This window comes from Lepidochelys kempii, chromosome 3, assembly GCF_965140265.1.
Source record: "Lepidochelys kempii isolate rLepKem1 chromosome 3, rLepKem1.hap2, whole genome shotgun sequence".
NCBI classification, from domain to species: Eukaryota; Metazoa; Chordata; order Testudines; family Cheloniidae; genus Lepidochelys; species Lepidochelys kempii.
The window spans coordinates 207,264,928-207,271,193 of NC_133258.1; positions in this window are offsets into that span (position 1 = coordinate 207,264,928).

The window sequence follows — 6,266 nt, forward strand, 5'->3', positions numbered from 1 at the left end:
AAAACCATGGTCCCTGTCATCACCAAGGCAGGCTAGATAGGTAGAATGGCCTAGTGGATAGGGCACTACAGTGGTGTGGCGCGGACCTGTGTTCGGTTCCTGGCCCAGCCCCAGCCTTTCTGTGTGCACTAAGGCAAGTCATTTAATATTCTCTGTGCCTCAGTTCCCCATTTGCAAAATACTGCTAATACCTCCCTACTTTACAGTGGGGTTGAGGATAAAAATCTGTAGAAGTTGATTAGACTCTCTGGTGATGAGTATCATATAAAAACCTAGATTAAATTCCTTCGGAGCTCAGCAACACCTGCTCAATCATCTGCTATTTACCAGCGTACGGCACACCTCCAATGTGCTGCCTGAACCACAAAGTGTGAAAACCCAGTACCAGAAATCAGATCCCTGTGTCTAGGAGGAGACCGTTGAACACAACTGCTGAGCCACTGGCCTCTCTCAGAACTTGTCAATTTTATTTGTATTTTCAAGAAATAACTTTTTTTTATAAAATGGAAGAATTTCACATTTGGACAAGTTTGCATTGGTTACTGATTATGGGGGTTAGAGCAAATATCCCTGAATACTGGCAGGGAAAATGGCATCATTTTTATTGTTCATATTGCCAGATTGTTGATAAAATGATCTTGAATAATAGCATGGAATAATGAAAAATCTTAAGCCAACAACTAGCTAAATGGATTTCTGTCTTACTGCCGACCCCAGATTTAAAGTCTGACACTGCTCACAAGTCAGAACTGTACTGTTGCGGAGTATTGGTTTTCAGCTATTGGGTGCTTGCATGGGGCGGGGGCATAGGAGAAATTAAGTCCATTAATGAGACATGAAAGTGCAATATTTGAGCAATGTTTAAAATCTCTCCCTAAAGTCTGTCTGATTTAGAGTGTAGTGCGGCAGTGTAGGATAAAGAGAAATTCAATCTTTCTTCTTTTCCCCAGAAGTGAAAACTGGATGTTAAAAAGAAAAGTTCTACATGCGTAGTTTGTAAATGTTAGCTTTTCAGATGCCGAAAACTTCATTATAAGTTTAACTTGAAATAAAGTGCAAGGAAAAATTATTTAACACGTGGTTGTTAGGCAAGGAATTACTGTCGTCATGGCACTCAACAACCCAGGCATGATTTTGCAGTGTCTGTTTGGAGAGAGTTTTGTCCTTGCTTCAGAATCAATACCATGAAATCATTGAGAATGCTCCCATAAACTAGAAACCACTTTGTGTGTTCTCTCTTGCAATTGTTTCTAAATTCTTGCTTAACCATCGTTTTTTAAAAAAGAAACGAGAGAGGTCTGTGCCCCCAACACAAATCAGATTATGCCTTTACACTCTCGCGCTTTTGTTTATCATAATTTCTGTTGTATCGTTTGTTGCTTTTATGCAGACAGAATCTTAAATCAGGCTTTTCTTACCTGTAAACTCTAGTATCACTCAATTGGGACCCTATCCAAAACTTACTGAAATTAGTGGGAGTCTTTCCATTGTCTTTAGCAGGCTGTGGATCAGGCCCTTTGTGTTCTTTTGAAAGATGTTCTATTTTCCTGTATGCAGGGAAGTGTTTCTTTTGTACCACTACGGCTATTCAAATGAACCGGCTCTGCCACAGTTCCTGTAGCAGAGCTAATGCCTGGCAATAGAAATGCCAGTTCTTTCTGCTTGTGGTGTTGTCTTATCCTAGCATAGCACATCTCGTACGCAGCCTTCCATGTTCGTAGCAGTCGTTCATTGAGACTCCACCAGGAAAACTCCCCCTCATTCATCAATGTCTGTTTTCATAACAATATTCCTTAATACTGAGTTGCTGGGATCAGTGTACTTGGCCTGTGGTATGTAAAAGTCACGCTTTGGTTTCCCTCTCAAAATTCATACTGGTGTCAGCGAACAGGGAGGGTCTTGCTGAAAAATGCATTTTTAAAGCAGAAAGAAAAATGGCAGCTTCTTAGATCTTTCTCTTTGCACTCCCTATGTCACCCGTTGAACGGTCATTTCAATGGTGTTTGATATGTGGGCTGCAGTCATCTTAGCGCTATTAGTTAAGGAAAGAAACATATGGCCCAATACACTTACAAAGCCAAAAGCACCCTGTAACTTGGTTTGTAAATTTCATGCCTTATTTTCCATTTAAAAAACAAAACAAAAACCAACACCTTAAAGTGCATTTTTCTGTCAACTGTGAGCAAATTTCTCTTTTGCCTTTAATGAAAAATCGTGCATTAAGTAGCCAATTGCTGCAAAATCAAGTGAACAAAGGATAAGGTTGCATTTGACTCCGTAACAAACAAACATGATGTCATGCACCAGATGACTGAAAGGTTGAAGGGGGGGGGAGGAAGTCCTGTGCCAGATGCATGCCAGTTTTAGTAGCTGCCAAATGTGCCTTTTTATTAAGAACATCTGTAATTTTTTTCGGAACAAGGTAAATTGTGTGGCCAGAGAGGTTCTTTTGGACAAATTTGTTTGGTTCACTTACTAGAGAACAAGCCTGTTTCTGTTTGTCAAAGTAAATTGTACAAATTTTAAGTTTTGATAAGTTTGTGTGTTGTGGTATATATGTGCGTTTGCCTTTGTTTAATGGCATGGTTATTTGCTAAAATGATTAAATGTCAAAAAGCGATGTCAGTCCGACCCAAATGTAAGAATAAAGCGGTAATCTTTAACTGGCACATCTTATGACCTGTGTACCTAACCATGTCTGTAGGTGATCTTTGTATGCTTTGTCTGCAATGATATTCAGATTGCATTTAAAGTGAAAATTAATAGTGGCTGTTATTTTTCGGCATTAAAAAGATACGTTGTAAAAATAAAAATGCCTTACATACCCCATAAGTGTACACTTTTGCATATGTAAGATAGGATGAACATCTCACTAGTCTGACACAGTGTTTGTGAAAGATTAATGCTGTGCATCACATTAAGGACATTTGTCAGTCTTCTGTAGAGTTATATGTAATCATTTCAGTAATTTGTGAACTGGGCACATGATAGCCCTCTGATGGATGCTTTGCAGAGGAGTGGAGAATCATGCAAAATACACTTAGTGGCAGAAATAGTGAACTCATTTATAATGTTTTACGACTGCAGCAATTGCAGGACTGGTATTATATTTGGTTTCTCTCGTTCTGTAGCTTTCCATTTTAACTTCCTATTTTAAAGGACTGATAACTCAGGTATAAAAATTCACTCTATGCTGAAATTTAATGCATGGATTCCTATATAATTTTATAGAGAGAGGGCCTAAATCTGTCTCGATGCTGAACTAGATCAGAGTAGATCACTGGTCAATTCTGTCTTAATATTGTTTGTCTTAACAGCCAGAACGATGTGCTTGGAAGGAAGTGTACACTGCCCTGCCCCCCAAATTAGAACGTGCTGAATAACAACAATTCATGAAAAACATTCAGGGGGATGGGGGGAAAGGCCAAAACTCAACAATATTCAAAACCAAGCAAACAAACAAAAAGTCTCACCCATAATGGGCAATTCTGTAATCACTTGCCCATGGGAGAAGATTCTAGTCACTTCCAGTTAGTGGTGGGACACTAACGTCCTCTGATCCGTGTATGTGAGACACATTTAAAAAAAGATTTCTAAAACGTGTACAGAACAGTCACTGAAGTCTGAAAGAAGAGAGAGAAAGTAAAGCAGAATCTCTTTAAGCTTCTTTCAACTAATAATTAAAAATCCACTGTCCACCAAACATACAGTATAGTCAGTGGCAGTGCACTGGGTGAAATCTGACCTGAAGCTCGAACTACTCCATGTTCATTCAGTCTTTTGTGTCTCCAGTGAAACCGCCGGCATGGGTGCCAGTTGGGATGTGAACTCCTGTCCGCTGAAGAGCTGGCCTGACCCCTTCAAACGTACAGGACGCAGAACAGCTGTCATATGGTTTTAATCGGACTGACTTGATTTGGATTTTAGGTGGTAAGTGGCTTTGTATCCTATAGCAAATCCACTCAGATATTCAAGATTGGGATGGCTATATGTTTCAATCACTTGGGGCATGTCAGTCAGCTGAGTGCTTGGCTATCCCTTAGTAATGAGCGTCACAGGCCCCTGGGTGTGTTGGGGATTTGAGAAGGAGTTTGCAGTTCAGGTTTTGGGGATGTGGAACCCACCCATCTATTAATGCGTTGATGTAGCATCCCTGTGCTAATTCCTGGCTTTTTAGTTGCTCTAAAACACTAGGGTGCCATGAGCTGCCACATGACCTCCCCACCACGTTCCCAGAAAGTTGTCTCTTCTCCCAGGCCTCCATGGGAGGAGATGCCATTGAGGGGCAAGGAGCTGAGTTTGGGATCAGTCTGGTCTCCTCTGGGATCAGCTTTGGGATCTGCTGCTGAGAACTTTGACTCTGCACCTGGGTTGTCCGAACCTGGTGCTTGTAAGTGTGCAGTATCCCTGAGAAGCAAAGTGGCCCTGGTCAATCCATGGATGGATCAGGGTCTGTGGGACAGCCAGGACTTCGCCTGTTATTGGCCCTGTAGATTAGGACACAGGTTTTGAAGTCAGTCCAGAAACAATCTGGCAGCCACTGGAAGCTGGAGTGCGCTGATGTGATACACCTTCATGCTGGCCTTATTGCTCTTTAAGTGGCCGGCTTTGTAATAATTTAGTGGTAGCTTCCACGTAGTGGGTACGTTCAACCTCAGCTAGCATAAGTTGCGGCATTCTGCCCTGGGGGGTGACGAATGCATGGGTCCTAGTGGCTTGGTGCTCCCTGCACAGCCACCGCTGGGCCTGTGGATCTGAATGGACAGTGTTTGCGTTACAAAGCACAGTGCGGAGGTTCCACTGATGTGTCCGTCACAAAACGAGACGCATTAGTGTGTGCTGGTTCCAAGCCCCAAGCAGAAGATTGCAGCCTGGAGTAAGCAGCGGTGACTCCCATGGAAGTCTTTGGGCCAAATGAGATGGTGATGTAAATGGTGCCGACAGTTACACCTCAAAATGGGTGTAAATGGCAAAGTCATGCCACTTGCATACCCTTGGCAATCAATGGCTGTGTTAAATGCATGCAGCCTATGCACTGAAAGGACAGGACCAGAACGGGCGGTGTTCAATTAGGAAGTGGGTGTGCTGCCTTATGCTAATTCCTTTTCCTGCTACTGCTTCATCTTGTAAATTACACTCCTTTCCCATACCAGCTGGGACTATGCTACTTAATGACTCCCGCCTCCCCGCCTTTATAACCAGTGTACAGCCACTGTAATCGGTTTGTTGCAATTTACAGTGCCACTGGATCTGAGCCGAAGTCCCCTGTGCCTCTAGTGTTCTGAGTGCAGGACCGGGCGCCACGGGGGTCTGTCTCTTAACAGTGACTCCTCTTGTCCCCACTCTACGCTTCCTCCTGTGCATTAATCCCAGATTACTGGTCTACCCATGAAATCCATGACCCGACATTCCTTCCCCCCGGTTCTTCCCCCCCCCCCACACACACACCACATTTGTCACCATGTGCAAGCTTTTCTTACGTGCACAACTCCCTTGGGACTTTTGCATATAAAAATGGGGAGCCCCAGTATATCGTGAAGCGGATGAACGTGGTGATGAAAATGCTTTTGCGTTATGTATTTGCATCGCCCAAAGTGCAAAAATATTTTGCTCTCCAATTCCTGAGAACCTAATCAGAGCCACTGCCCAAGAGCAGGGAAGTATGAAATATGCCCATCTTACAATACAGTAAAAAAAAAAAAAAAAAAAAAAACACATTTAACCAGACCCCAGTTAAATGACCCTTTCCGGGATGCCCCCGGGTTGGTTGATGTCTTCCTGGCTCTCTGGGCTGCTCAGATCTAGAATGCCATGGGGAGCTACCAGCTTGCTGAAGACAAATGTGGTAGGATGGCTTCAGGTGCCCCAGTCCCAGCTGAAGAGCAGGCCAGATAGCTCCTCCACTGTCCCTGTGCTCCTGCAGGGCTGCTTCTACTGAGGCAGCTGGTGGTGGCTACTGGGCTGGAGCGACCTTCTGAGCTGATCCAATCTGGCAAAGCCTCTCTTCCTATCCTGTGAAGGAGGCCAAGCCACCCTCACCAAAGCCACCTGCCCAAAGAGGCGCTATCTGCTGGCTTCATCAAGGCCAGATAGTGTTGGAGCTCTCAAAGCTAGCCAGCTATCACCCTTTAAGTGCAGGGAGGTGAGCTGATGCCCAAATTAAATGACCCCCGCCCCCCCACCATGTAGCTACAGGTTTCTGGTGGCCCCTGAAGGTGAACAGGTGGTGTTGATCACCAGTGCTGTGGGAACTGTGAAAGGGAAAC